Source organism: Bubalus kerabau, chromosome 2 (genome assembly GCF_029407905.1).
Source record: "Bubalus kerabau isolate K-KA32 ecotype Philippines breed swamp buffalo chromosome 2, PCC_UOA_SB_1v2, whole genome shotgun sequence".
NCBI classification, from domain to species: Eukaryota; Metazoa; Chordata; class Mammalia; order Artiodactyla; family Bovidae; genus Bubalus; species Bubalus kerabau.
In genome coordinates this window covers 105729438-105744599 of record NC_073625.1, presented here as the reverse complement: position 1 = coordinate 105744599, position 15162 = coordinate 105729438, and the positions used below count along the sequence as shown (strand labels likewise).

Here is a 15162-nt window from a genome sequence, read left to right as displayed (position 1 = left end):
GCCAATCTTCCCATTTATGTGTGTACACATCTCAATTTTTAACATAGCAGTAGTTACTTATGCAATAGACTTTTTCATATTATTGGTTAATATACATTTTTCATTTATTCCATTCCTAATATTACTTTTAATAGCTGTATAGCATTCCACTGTTTGAGCTGCCCAGGTGGCTCAGAGGTAAAGAATCTGCCTGCAATGCAGGAGACGTGGGTTTGATCCCTCAGTCAGGAAGGTCCCCTGGAGGAGAACATGGAAACCCACTCCAGTATTCTTGCCTGGAGAATCCCATGGACAGAGGAACTTGGCAGGCTACAGTCCATAGGTTCGCAAAGAGTCAGACATGAAGCGACTGAGCACACACATTCCACTATATGGATGTACTATCATTTATTTAATCAGCCCTCTATCATCAGACAAGGTTTTCAGTTTTTCACAGTTGTAAGTAAACCATGATAAGCACTTGCTTCTTAATCTTTGTGCAGATCTTTGATTATTTCCTTTAGATAAATTCCTAGATGTGAAATTTCTGGATCAAATAGCATTTATATCTTTTAAAGTTTTATATACATATTGCTAAGACAGTCTCCCAAGAGTTGTGCCAATTTTATTCTGTCTGTGGTGACTAAAAAGTTTCCTTCCAAAAGAAACTTAATTTAAAGTGGTACCAATGACTCTTCTCTGAGTCCTATCTGGTCCACCAGTTACAGCAGACCCCACTTAACTCTTACCTTAAGGTTATACATAAACCTTTTTTAGATCATTTATGCTGTAAAGATGAAAGAATATAATTTGACAGTGGAATCAGAATGTATTCCTATCTTATTTCTGCTCTGTAAAAGTGTTCTGCTTACCCTGGACAAAAAAACAGACAAAGAAAAAGAAAGAAACAACAAAAAATCCACCTCTTGAACAGTCGCAATGTGCTAGCGCTACCTGAACATGCAGGAGACATGAGTCCTGCCCTCTGAGACCATACAACTCCATGTACCATTATTCATAAGGCATTATGTGAATCGTGGGCTTCTAGGACAATGCCCTTTTGTTTAAGTGCTTGAACCATATGATACAGACAGACTACAGGATACCTGTGATCCACCCTTGTGGGAGGATTGTGTGAATAAGTCTTAGTATTTGTGGAGTCAGGAAGAAGGAGAAGTGTGGCTATCTGCTTCAACTCCAGAATAATACCAAAAACTCAGAGGACTCCATAGTGGGAAATCGACATAAGTGGTAGACTAGCAGTAGGTGATGAGTTGGAGACAGAAAAATCTACTTATTCCCATTTCTCCTACTGTGTCCCCTCCAAGGGAGTCTATGCCACTCGGAGGAGGCCAGTTTCCTCCATGTAGTAGCTTAGAGTTTCTGAGGATTTCAGAACTGCTTAGGGAAAGGGTGTAGTATGAGGACAAGGGGAAATATTTGAAATTGGGCCTCTCATTAGTAATCATAAAGATTGTAGTGGACCTGGGACTTCCTGTAGTGTTGGAGTGCTGGTGTGCAGTGTCACTGAGCAAGGAGGTCTGTTGGGGGAATGGGCTTCCCAGGTAGCTCAGCTGGTAAGGAATCTGCCTGCAATGCAGGAGACCCCGATGCGATTCCTGGGTCAGGAAGTTCCAATGGAGAAGGGATAGGCTACCCACTCCAGTATTCTTGGGCTTCCCTGGTGGCTCAGATAATAAAAACTCCACCTGCAATGTGGGAGACCTGGGTTTGATCTCTGGATTGGGAAGATCTCCTGGAGGAGGGCATGGCAACCCACTCCAGTATTCTTGCTTGGAGAATCCCCATGACAGAGGATCCTGGCAGGCTGTGGTCCATGGGGTCGTAAAGAGTCGGACACAACTGAGTGAGATGGATACAGGATACAGGGAATTGCTTGACTGAGAATTAAAGTGAGAGTCTGTAGTGCACTGCTTGGACCAGAAAGGCTTTCCCATGGTTACCCGATTAGCTGAAACTGGCCTGAGTTAGAGGGACAGTTGTAACAGTGACAAAAAAATTCCAAATAATCCTTCTGAATAGATATGCACACATTTAGAAAATGCATAATAAATGACATATAGTGAAAATGTAAACAAGCCATTTAATAACATTTTAATGCTTGATTCTGATCTCTTAATTAAAATGTGCATAAAAGAAAACAATGGTGGAACATCTGTGTGTGTTATTGGGATGGCAGGATTTATGCTGCACCCTGGGCTTTTTTGTTCATGTCTCAGTGTGTGCGAACACGGGAGAGTTTCCTCTGGGAGGCACAGATTTACCCATTTGAGCCCCACAGAGTCTGTGTTCCCACCCACCCCCTCTTGGCTGTGGCTGTCTCCCTTTCCTTTCCTCTTACATTCAATACTGTATGGCTCATTCTCTGCCTAAATTAAACTACTCTCATCATTTGATCTGAAAGCCACTCTTCACCCCACCCCTATAACCTGAAACCCTGACCTAACCCTGACTCAGCCCTGTTATCTCAGCAGCTGTACACAGCATTACCTAATGTTTTTGGCCTCGGTGAATAATCTCTAAGAGCCTTGGGGAAAGCATGGCCCTTTGTATCTGTGACCTTGCAGCAGTTATTACTCAGCTGGACACTATGGGGTTTAGATGTTAGAGAGGGAAATTCTACTCACTCCTGCTGGTGAATTTTTTTATTACAAATCATTTGGGGGCTGTATCCTGGAGCTTCATTTTGCCCAATCCTTAAATAAGAGTACCAGCAATCACAAAAGTTGAAGGTTATTAAGTACTTTAAGATCTTCCAGTGAAAATGTTACCCCTTGAAATGATTTTTTTTTTTTTCTATCATTACTTGGAACATACCTGATCACCAGAAAGTTTATCTCTGATTAAATGAACATAAAAAGTACTCCAGAAGAATTCTGTATCAGATCTACAATAAAAAGCCACAGTCAAAAGGCCTTCTTAAACATACAATAATTAATATTTAATGCCCCTCTTTATGAGTAGGACATTGCACTGGGACTATCTCTAATCCTCATAATGTTCCTGCAAAATAGGTAGTTTTATTCTTTCATCCACAGGTGATGAAACAGATTCAGAGTTGTTTAAGTGATGTGCCTATATTTATATAGCCAGCCAGCAGAAGACCTGGGATTCAGACTCAAGTCAGTCTCTGTCTCAAGGCCATAATCTTTCCAAAAAATCATACTCCATCATACGACAGCTCCCGTTTCCTGTACACCCATATTGAGATGCTGTTCTGAAAGAGTTAACTAGAATATATCCTGTTTGTGACAAATGTCTGAAACTTGTTTTTATAACTTGGATGTAATTCACAAATAAAGAGTAATTATCAATATGTCACAGATGAAGAGCTGCACGTATGGATCGGTGTAATTTCTGTTCCCTTGGCTTATGGATGCAGTATGCCCCAGGGAGTTTCACAAATCCACATGGCATCTCCTTGTACTGGGTTCTGTGTGAACTGAACAAAGTGGAAAGCTCCTATGTATTGGGATAGCTCATGACTGGTTACCAGCTGAGGGAATTTTTGTAAAATTACCTTACCATATGTAGACATGGTTTCTTTTCTGAATTTGTTCTGCACCATTCAGTGTAGGCAAAATACCAAGTATTGGTACTAGCTATGTATTTCTTATTTATTTATTTTTAATTGTGGGATAATTTTTTTTACAATATTGTATTGGTTTCTGCCATACATCAGTGTGAATCAGTCATAGGTATACTATGACCCTCCGTCTTGAACCTCCCTCCCACCTCTCACCCCACCCCACCCATCTAGGTTGTCCCGGAACACTGGTTTGATCTCCCTGAGTAGTCATACAGCTAATTCCCATTGGCTATCTATTTTATGTATGGTAATGTACATGTTTCCATACTACTCTCTCGTTTAGTCCCACGCTCTCCTCCCCAACTCCTGTGTGCAAAAGTCTGTTCTCTATGTCTGCGTCTCCATTGCTACCCTGTAAATGGGTTCATCAGTACCATATTGTGGTACATATACACAGTGGCTTAAAGCTCAACATTCAGAAAACAAAGATCATGGCATACGGTCCCATCACTTCATGGGAAATAGATGGGGAAACAGTGGAAACAGTGTCAGACTTTATTTTTCTGGGCTCCAAAATCACTGCAGATGGTGACTGCAGCCATGAAATTAAAAGACGCTTACTCCTTGGAAGGAAAGTTATGACCAACATAGATAGCATATTCAAAAGCAGAGACATTACTTTGCCAACAAAGGTTTGTCTAGTCAAGGCTATGGTTTTTCCAGTGGTCATGTATGGATGTGAGAGTTGGACTGTGAAGAAGGCTGAGCGCCAAAGAATTGATGCTTTTGAACTGTGGTGTTGGAGAAGACTCTTGCGAGTCCCTTGGACTGCAAGGAGATCCAACCAGTCCATTCTGAAGGAGATCAGCCCTGGGATTTCTTTGGAAGGAATGATGCTAAAGCTGAAACTCCAGTGCTTTGGCCACCTCATGCGAAGAGTTGACTCATTGGAAAAGACTCTGATGCTGGGAGGGATTGGGGGAAGGAGGAGAAGGGGACAACAGAGGATGAGATGGCTGGATGGCATTACTGACTCGATGGACATGAGTCTGAGTGAACTCCGGGAGTTGGTGATGGACAGGGAGGCCTGGCGTGCTGCGATTCATAGGGTTGCAAAGAGTCGGACACAACTGAGCGACTGATCTGATCTGATCTGATCTGATAGAAAGGAATACATTTGAGTTGGTTCTAACGAGGTGAATGAACCTAGAGTCTATTATACAAAGTGAAGTAAGTCAGAAAGAGAAAAACAAATACCATATATTAACACATATATATGGAATCTAGCTTTGTACGTCTTGATGGGTGTTTGTTTTAGAAGCATTGCCCCAGGAGAGGAGAAAGAGACGAGGGTGTCTGTCTTCTTTTGCTATCTTCCTTTTGCTTTCTTGTGCCTCTGTTTCCCAACTGATCTCCTTCATCAGTTTGCTATACTCCTTTGGTGAAAATGACATCAAACATTCATAGACTAGAAGTTATTAAGACTTTAAATCACATGAGACTACCCATGGGATAATTTTTCGATCTGCCTTTTGCATGTTTTGGCTTCCAGTAGTGGATGTGCGCTGCATACTGGAGACATGTAACTTATACCTGTTCCATTCTTTTTTACTGTTTTCTTAGTCTGAGAAAATCTCTGCTTTAGGCTTGTTATGTGTCTGAGACAGACCAGTTATTAGGTTTGTATGATGGTTAGGCTGTGGGGCAGAGAGGAAGTTCATAGGATATTGAGGTGTATATTAAGAAAAGCATTATAATATAGTGGAAAAAACATGGCCCTCAGAGTATCACAGGAGCTCAGCTCTTTTACTTATGCACTGTGTCACTTTGAATGAGTTATTTAACCCACCAAGCCTGTTTTTTTTTTTTATCTGTAAGAATAATAATACCTGCTTTATAGAGATATTGTGCAAATTAAATGAAATAACACATTTGGTACAGTGGTACAGTGCCTGACCCTCTAATGTTGGTTGCTTAGATTTCATGCAGCAAGGAAAGGGGAAACTAGAAAAGAGTGGAAATTAGAAGATGATATTGGGTTTGATCAAAATGTTTTCATTGTTTCCATTCAGCGTAAAAAAAGAGTGTCTAGAAGCTGCTGCTGCTGCTAAGTCGCTTCTGTCATGTCCGACTCTGTGTGACCCCATAGACAGTAGCCCACCAGGCTCCCCCATCCCTGGGATTCTCCAGGCAAGAACACGGAGTGGGTTGCCATTTCCTTCTCCAATGCATCAAAGTGAAAAGTGAAAGTTAAGATGCTCAGTCGTGTCCGACTCTTAGCGACCCCATGGACTGCAGCCTACCAGGCTCCTCCGTCCATGGCATTGTCCAGGGAAGAGTACTGGAGGCAGAGACCCCAATTCTGTTTCCAGCTCTGCCACTGAAAAGCTGTAAAATCTTTACTCTTAGCCTCGCAGTGTCTGTTTCTCATCTTAAAAGTGAATAAATCAGAATGAATGCTCTTTACTTAGTTATAAAGTTTTTCCTTCTGAAGACTTTTCTTCTTCCCAGAGTTGAACATAGCTGTCACTCAGCAGTGTGTAAAACTTCAAAGGCCAAGAGCCAAGTATCTAGACAGGCCTAGTGTTGAGGTATCCTTCTCGCTGTGCAACTCTGTTTACATGTACATTTATGTTCTTTGTATATTTGTCATGTGTCTGAGTATGTATGCACCTGCATGCTTGTTGAAGCAAGCACACTAGCATACATTCATACATTTTTGTGGGTATGTGTGTTTATATATAACCTATATATATATATATATACAGTGTGTGTGTATATATATAAATATATGTCTGTGTGTATGAGAAACAGATGCTCTGTAGGCAGATAAAGCAGATAAATATAGATCCAAATAGAAGCAAAGTATATAAATATAGACCTTATATAGAGTGAACACAAGCAGATCAGCACCATTTCATTATTGCTGGAAGTCTTTTTAATAAAAGAGGTGAAAATCAGTAACTGACATTGAAATTATCGATTGAATGACACTGTCAGATCGGAAGGCATGGTGTAAGGTAAGAAAATAACCTTTCTTTCAACTTTGAGGAGCAATTAGCAGGAAGATTTGTTACTTTTAATTATTTGATTATGAAAGTTTTTAGATGCTATGTAGTGTGGTATTTTTAAAAGTACAGATATATCATTACCCTTCCTAAAAATACTACCAGACAACAAAAAAATAATGCATAAGAAAAGAACACCTGTTCCAATCCTGAGAAAGGACTTGACAAAGGTGACAAGATTACTCTTCTTTGCAGGCTGTGATTGGCAGCTCTTTCCCATCTGTAGATATGGACAGACGAGTTAGTTTCATTCCATGTTATTTTTCACAAGCCCCCTGAAGTCTTTAAGGAAACCCACCTAAAGGAGATATTTTGAAGCATAAGGCCATACTCACCATTGTTAAGTTATTTTCGTGGGACTGCGTGTGATTGTGTTTAGTGAGTATGTTGTGTGAGTAAAACTGGGCTTCCATCTGTTACTTTCATGTCACTGTTTGCACCAGTCAAAATAACTGGTTGCGAGTTTTGCTTTATTTTGTTTTGTTTTAGTGGGGAGGGTACTGTGAGTTATTTTGAGCAGGTTTGAGTTAACTGGGTAATTTTCTTTAATGTTGAAAGTTACATCTTGATCATGAGTTTAAATATCATATGAAAATAAAGAGTGCCTCCTCTTTCCTATAAATCTCACCTATTTCCCACAACAGATCATGTGACTTTTTCACCATCCATTATAAGAATATCCAGGGAAGCTCAATTGTGAAGAAAGTCCCTGAAATTATGCAGATGCAAATCCTGCTTTTTCCTCACACCACAGAACTGTCAAAGTCCTTGTCATCGCTTTTCCTGTTGATCATTTTACTATTGCTTTTCCTTATAAAGGCAGGAAATAGGGGCCCAGAAGGTGGTCTCGTTCTCTCCTCTTCTGTGCTTCTTTGAAGCCAGAAGCTACTGTTTCTTCCTTCTTGCTCTCCAACACATTCAGACTTGAGTAAGAAGAGGAGAGAAGGACAGAGCAAGGACTCTTTAGAACATGAGAAATAAATTAGCGCTGCCTAAGAACTGTTCCGGAGAAGGCAATGGCACCCCACTCCAGTACTCTTGCCTGGAAAATCCCATGAATGGAGGAGTCTGGTAGGCTGCAGTCCATGGGGTCGCTAAGAGTTGGACACGACTGAGCGACTTCACTTTCACTTTTCGCTTTCATGCATTGGAGAAGGAAATGGCAACCCACTCCAGTGTTCTTGCCTGGAGAATCCCAGGGACGGGGGAGCCTGGTGGGCTACCATCTATGGGGTCGCACTGAGTCGGACATGACTGAAGCGACTTAGCAGCAGCAGCAGCAGCAAGAACTGTTCATTCTTCCTTTCAGGCCTGTTTTGCTGCTATTACTTTAACTTCCTCACCAAATTTTGACTGTAAACATTTATCAAGAAAAGTGTCCCAGAGGTCTTGAGAATAATATGTCATACACACACACACACACACACACTAATATAGTTGTGAAAAATTCATTCCAAAAGCCTGTAGTGTGTGAAAAATGGAGTATACTCTCCATTTTATTAATTATTTTGAAAGAATACTTCCTAGCAATGTGTAAAGTTGGTAAACTTAATAATACTTCAAACTATAGACTTTTCAGAACTGCTCTTATTTACTTGATGTGTTCTAATGTTATTTTCAACAAGTGTTTATTTATGAGTAGTATAAAATAATATGTCTCCATATAAAAGATTCAGGATAGAGAAGCAGACTTTTGAAAAATAACTGTTTGCCAGATTAACATAATAAAACTTTTTGTCTACACACACACACACACACACACACACACACAGAGGCAAATTCCTTTTTTCTTGTTCTTTGCTTCTTTCCCTTTGTCCTGGCCTAACATATTCAGATTTTGCTTAGATTTTGTCAAGTACTTTATAGTAATTACCCAAAATTTTGGCAAGGAGTAAAAAAATGTATGCGCACAAACATATATACACAATGTAGACTTACAGCATTATGGCTTATTTAGCTTAAATATTTTTGGACTAAAATTCTGAGGAAAGTTATGTATACACATACATACACATGCGCACACACACCCACATGCTTCTCCTTTACTTATTCTTTGTTTTGTTCTTTTTCTCCTGGCTCCTCAGATCCATTGTTTAGACTTTGTCAAGTACTTCATAGTACAATAATTATCATAAACTTTGGCATAAAGGAAAAATGTATATAACACACATCAGTTCAGTTCAGTCGCTCAGTCATGTCCAACTCTTTGCGATCCCATGAATCGCAGCACACCAGGCCCCCCTGTACATCACCAACTTCCGGAGTTCACTCAGACTCACGTCCATCGAGTCAGTGATGCCATCCAGCCATCTCATCCTCTGTCGTCCCTTCTCCTCCTGCCCCCAATCCCTCCCAGCACCAGAGTCTTTTCCAATGAGTCAACTCTTCGCATGAGGTGGCCAAAGCACTGGAGTTTCAGCTTTAGCATCATTCCTTCCAAAGAAATCCCAGGGCTGATCTCCTTCAGAATGGACTGGTTGGATCTCCTTGCAGTCCAAGGGACTCGCAAGAGTCTTCTCCAACACCACAGTTCAAAAGCATCAATTCTTTGGCGCTCAGCCTTCTTCACAGTCCAACTCTCACATCCATACATGACCACAGGAAAAACCATAGCCTTGACTAGACAGACCTTTGTTGGCAAAGTAATGTCTCTGCTTTTGAAAATGCTATCTATGTTGGTCATAACTTTCCTTCCAAGGAGTAAGCATCTTTTAATTTCATGGCTGCAGTCACCATCTGCAGTGATTTTGGAACCCAGAAAAATAAAGTCTGACACTGTTTCCACTGTTTCCCCATCTATTTCCCATGAAGTGATGGGACCGGATGCCATGATCTTAGTTTTCTGAATGTTGAGCTTTAAGCCAACTTTTTCACTCTCCACTTTCACTTTCATCAAGAGGCTTTTGAGTTCCTCTTCACTTTCTGCCATAAGGGTGGTGTCATCTGCATATCTGAGGTTATTGAGATTTCTCCCGGCTATCTTGATTCCAGCTTGTGTTTCTTCCAGTCCAGCGTTTGTCACGATGTACTCTGCATAGAAGTTAAATAAGCAGGGTGACAATATACAGCCTTGACATACTCCTTTTCCTATTTGGAACCAGTCTGTTGTTCCATGTCCAGTTCTAACTATTGCTTCCTGACCTGCATACACACATATATAACACACATAGACACAAATACACATACATAGATACATCAATTTTTAATATGCAAATCATCAAATTTTAGTCAAATTTTATTATATTTTTTACCTTTATTCAGTATAAATCTTTAAAGGAATTTTTAAAAACACTCAAATATCTGGTGTGATTTAAAGATTCCTGAGAAATTGTGCATTTCTTTACCTTTGATAAGGAACATTTTCCAGATATGAGTTTGGAAAACAAGGATTTGTCATAGCCAAGAGCAAAGCTAGAATCTATTTTTTTTTAGCAGTCATTTATCCTTCCCACCCCCTACTTGGGACTTTTAGTGGTTCTCATTATTGGTGTGGAGAATTTTCTCTTTGGTTAGATGGCTTCATATTCTGTTCCTGGCCTTGTGGTACATTACACTATGTATGAACCACCATGGGAGCCCAGTAGGTCCTAGCTCTCCTCACCGCAACTCTTTAATTAGCTGTGTCCTTAAGCAAGTTAAGCTAACAGCTCTGTAACTAGGTTGCTAATCTATGAAACTTAGGCCAGTCTTAATTCACAGGGGATTTGCATTAAATGAATGATATCATGGAAGGATGTAGCACATAATATGTATTCAATAAATGCTAGTTTACTTCTGGCCTATTAATTTTAACTTCTGTCTGGGACTTCCTCCTCCTAACCCTTCTCACCACTGTGGCTAGCATCATGATATAGACATTAACCAATGCTAGAGACATAGGAATAAGGCATTTAAAATATTATTATTGATTATTACGGCTACCCTGGTAATGGGCTTACAAAGAAGGAGATCTAAGGAAACCACCAGGAATTTCTGCCTCCTGTAATTGTAATGTTTTCTAGTCAAGAAATAGAAATGGTAGACGTTTACCAAAGTATTGCCAGAATCCTATTCATACCAATAAAGTGTAATGAAATATCTATCCAAGTGATGCACATTAAGCCTTTTGAAATAATAAAACATCCACTTATTGCCCATGCTTATATCCATTTCATATCCTTTCCACAGTGGATGTTACTCACTTTCACTCACTGTAGATTAATCTCCTTGATTAGCACCTACTCTTTTTTAGGGCGAGGTGTGCGGCCAGAAAGGGCTTCCTAAGTGGCACAAGTGGTAAAGAACATGCCTGCCAATGCAGGAAACTTAAGAGATGCAAGTTCGATCCCTGGGTTGGGAAGAACTCTGGAGGAGGAAATGGCAACCCACTCCAGCATTCTTGCCTGGAGAATCCCATGGACAGAGGAGCCTGGTAGGCCACGGGCCATGGGGTCACAAAGGGGTGGACACGACTGAAGTGACTTAGCACACATGCATGTGCAGTCAGAATCCAGATGACATTGTTATTGTTCGGTTGCTCAGTCATGTCCAACTCTTTGTGACCCCATGGACTGCAGCATGCCAGGCTTCCCTCAAGTTTGCTCAAGTTCATGTCCATTGAGATTTGGTGATACCATCCAACCGTCTCAGTCTCTGTCGCCTCCTTCTCCTCCTGCGCTCTATCTTTCCCAGCATCAGGTCTTTTCCAATGATTTGGCTCTTTGCATCAGGTGGCCAAAGTATTGGAGATGTCATTGAAATGGCTAAATAGTTGCTGTATACCTTCTTTGTTAGGGAATAAGCAGGGCGGGGAGGGGGGACACCTCCCACTCTAAGATATCTACAGCTGCATTTCAGCCTAGAGCCAATCATTTTAACTGAATTGTAAACCCCACAGGAGTTAAGCTTTATAAAGGAAACAATGACACAATCTAAATGATTCTTGCAGCAATGTCCCTGTTATACAGAGATCTCTTTATCAGATCTAAGCTCACTTTGAACCTCCTCAGACTTCACTTTCTGTGTATCTGCAGATTTAGTATGCAACTCTCTGTCTTTTTCTGGCATTGAGAGTTTGGCCAATGTCATTAAACCACATTAAGTCACTAGGACTTCCCTGGATCTCTTCCTGCTATGCCACAATCAGTCTCAAAATAGTTGTGACTGTGGAATAGAAAGAAAGAAAAGGAAACTGATGTGATAGAAAAATGAGTGGTTGTGTTTGGAGATTGTGAGCCTTTGCTCTCTATCTTGAATGAGACTCCTGTAACACAAGGCTCACTTTCCTCCCCAGCAGTTTGGAGGTCTGGACACACAGGCAGAGTCTATAGCTGTAGGTTACCCTCAGGTTGTCAGCACCTTGTTTCAGTTTATAAAACATTTAAATGTATACCAAATACCTATTTATTGTATAGTGCTAAACCCAAACCTTTTCATCCTTTAAGATTTCTGAGACTCTCAAAACACATTTAAAAAAAGAAATCTTTTTTATGAAGAAGACTAATAAATAAACGTAGAAGCAGATAAAAAGTGAGAAAAAGGGAAAATTTTAAAGCCAGTGTGTGTAAGTCACTCAGTCACGTCTGACTCTTTGCGACCCCATGGATTATAGCTTACCAGGCTCCTCTGTCCGTGGAATTCTCCAAGCAAGAAGAATCGAGTGGGTAGCCATTTCCTTCTCCAGGAGATCTTCCCAACTCAGGAATTGAAGCTGGGGCTCCTGTATTGCAGGCAGATTCTTTACCATCTGAGTCACCAGGTAAAGCCAGGTATAGAGATAAATGAGTGAGAAACAGAGTAAGAGAGACTCAGTCCAAAGGTCTAAAGAATAAGGAGGAAGAAAAAGGGGAGGAAGAGGAGACTCAGATTAAAGATGGAAAATTATAAGATAGCTTTGAGGGGAACATTTTACATAATGTAAGCAGTCTTTATCTTATATAAAATCTTTTGAAATCTCTCTTTATAGCATTTAAAATAAGATTCACTTTATGCAACTTTGACTTACTGTGTCCTGTGGAGAAATGAGCTGTGAGCCTTAGGTACAAGTCTCAGCTCTGTCTCAAAATATAAACTCCTGAGAAAATTACCTTCTGAGCATCATAATCTTCACATACAAAGTAAGGGGTCCAGGCATAGTCTCATCCACTTTTAAGAATCCATGAAATGAAGCAGCACATGGAATGATCTTGTTGACCTGCTGCTTGGATGCTTGATGAAGGAAGTTCTGAATTAGATTAGATCATACTAATGATAAAAAAAAAAAAAAACTTTGGGAAGTTTTTACTGATTTGTACATGCTTAGTCCCAGATGAGTTAACAAGAAGGTAGCCCCACTTTATAGAAAGTACTATGGCTACCATTGCCAAACACACTTTTAGTTAAATCTTCAACTGGAATATTATACTTGCAACTCTTTCTCTAAAGGTCTTATTCACCAATTAGCTGAAAGATGGCATTTCTGACTTTCTAATCCAGAAATTTAAAACTCCTGTGTAACCAAGAAAATGGAAATCAGTACATTCTTGGTTGCCCTTCTATTAATTTAAATTTACATAACCTAATCAAAACTCAACCTGCCTTGCCCTTCAACAAAAAGCTGTATTTTCCCCCATTACTAAATGGCTGCATTCTTCTCAGGATTTTTTAAAAGATGAATTATGTTGCTATCCCATGACTTTTCCTTTAGAATGTGTCCATGGAAATTAAAATGGATTTTTCTGTGCCCAAGACTGAAATGAAAAATAGTCCAAAGGGATGGTGGAAATGAACACAAAACTTTGCTGATATTACTAGTATTGCAATTTTGTTAAGCTTTGTTTCTAATAAATTGAAACTAAAGTCAACTGATCCCCAAATAACTGTTTGACACTTTATCTACATCATTATTTTGTGTCTACAGTCTAAGCACAGCCTAAGATTTTCTGTAAATCTTTGACATATGTTTTCTGAGGCTTTTCTAGTATACTATTCCTACTGGGCTCTTTCTTCCATAACCATTTTACTGTTTCAACAAGTATTGCTGAACATAGAGAATGTGCCAAGCACTGTGCTGCTGCTGCTAAGTCACTTCAGTCGTGTCCAACTCTGTGCGACCCCATAGATGGCAGCCCACCAGGCTCCCCCATCCCTGGGATTCTCCAGGCAAGAACACTGGAGTGGGTTGCCATTTCCTTCTCCAATGCATGAAAGTGAAAAGTGAAAGTGAAAGTGAAAAGTGAAAATGAAGTCGCTCAGTTGTATCCAACTTTTAGCGACCCCATGGGCTGCAGCCTACCAGGCTCCTCAGTCCATGGGATTTTCCAGGCAAGAGTACTGGAGTGGGGTGCCATTGCCTTCTCCGAAGCACTGTGCTAGGTACTAGGTATAAACTGTGGGCACATGGCTGCCAGTCATTGAATCATCCTTGAAAAATGGATGGAGTAGGCATCTATTTTTATTTTCTAAGCTAAAATGGGAGAAAAGAGAACATTGGAGGATCAGAAATGTAACCTCAAACTCTTGTTCTTTCCTTTAGGTGACCTCCTGTGATTTTTTTCTAGTCACCATTTACAAACACATTCAAGAAGGGTACTGCCTTGCTCTCTAACTGGCTGCTAATAAAGAGAATTTCTATTTCTTTTTATCACTTAGTGATTGTCCTCAGCCATAGGAGGGTACTCAGGTACAGGATGGTCCTGTGCCTAGCAGCACAGTCAACTTCACCCATACTTTCTAGCCTCAGCTTTGGGAACTCATTATGTGGCACAAGAAGCATCAGACAGGCTCAGAAGACTGGAGATGCCTGTAGTCATCCAGATCAAAAGTTAATTTTAGGTGCTCTCCATAAGCACAATATTAGAAATCATTGAAATTTCTCTTACAAGCATCTTCATCAGTTTAGAATCTTTTCTCATTGACTGTTTCTCTTTCATTGCCCTATATTGGGCTGTTCTATTTAGTCAAATAATGTGTATATATCTTCTTCCAGGGCTTCCCTTGTGGCTCAGCTGGTAAAGAATCCGCCTGCAATGCGGTAGACCTGGGTTCGATCCCTGGGTTGGAAAGATCCCCTGGAGAAGGGAACAGCTACCTTCTGCAGTATTCTTGCCTGGAGAATTCCATGGACTGTATAGTCCATGGAGTCTCAAAGAGTCGGTCGGACACAACTGAGCGACTTTCACTTATACGTTCTTCCAAAGTAAAATAGTGACCTATTCAAAGATTTCCATATGCATTCTTCATGTATTTTTAAAGGGGAAGGGTAAAACTGAAGATATTTCTCTTTGCCCTGGTGATATCTCTGTGTGTTTTTCAAATGATGTTTGCTATTAGGTAAACTAGTTAGACCATAGCACTGGCTAGCGCAGGTATGGATTCCCAAAGGTATCGAGAGAATGACAACAGGAGCATATGGAGAAGTCTGACAATGCAGTGGAATTGCTTTCAAGTGATTTGACACATTAGTACTTTCAGACACTCTCCTGCCAGTAATCCTCATTAGACATACGATCAGAATATTGGGGTCACTAACTCAAATCCGTTTTTCTGAGACCTGAACAATAACTGAAAATCAGAGCTAAAGGTAATAAGAATGAAACTATTCCAGTT

General features: G+C 40.3%; 1 protein-coding gene and 1 long non-coding RNA gene across 26 annotated transcripts in view; one reads left to right on the top strand and one right to left on the bottom strand.

Annotated features, from left to right (window-relative positions):
- Window positions 1–15162, top strand: part of ZBTB20 (zinc finger and BTB domain containing 20) — an 869429-nt gene that overhangs the window by 444137 nt on the left and 410130 nt on the right. The gene's annotated exons all lie outside the window — the stretch shown is intronic.
- LOC129643547 (uncharacterized) lies at window positions 7244–12790 on the bottom strand. Its single transcript, XR_008710359.1, has 3 exons — window positions 12663–12790; window positions 12193–12396; window positions 7244–7520 (listed from the first exon to the last, which is right to left on the bottom strand). It is a non-coding gene; the product is annotated as an uncharacterized LOC129643547 (long non-coding RNA).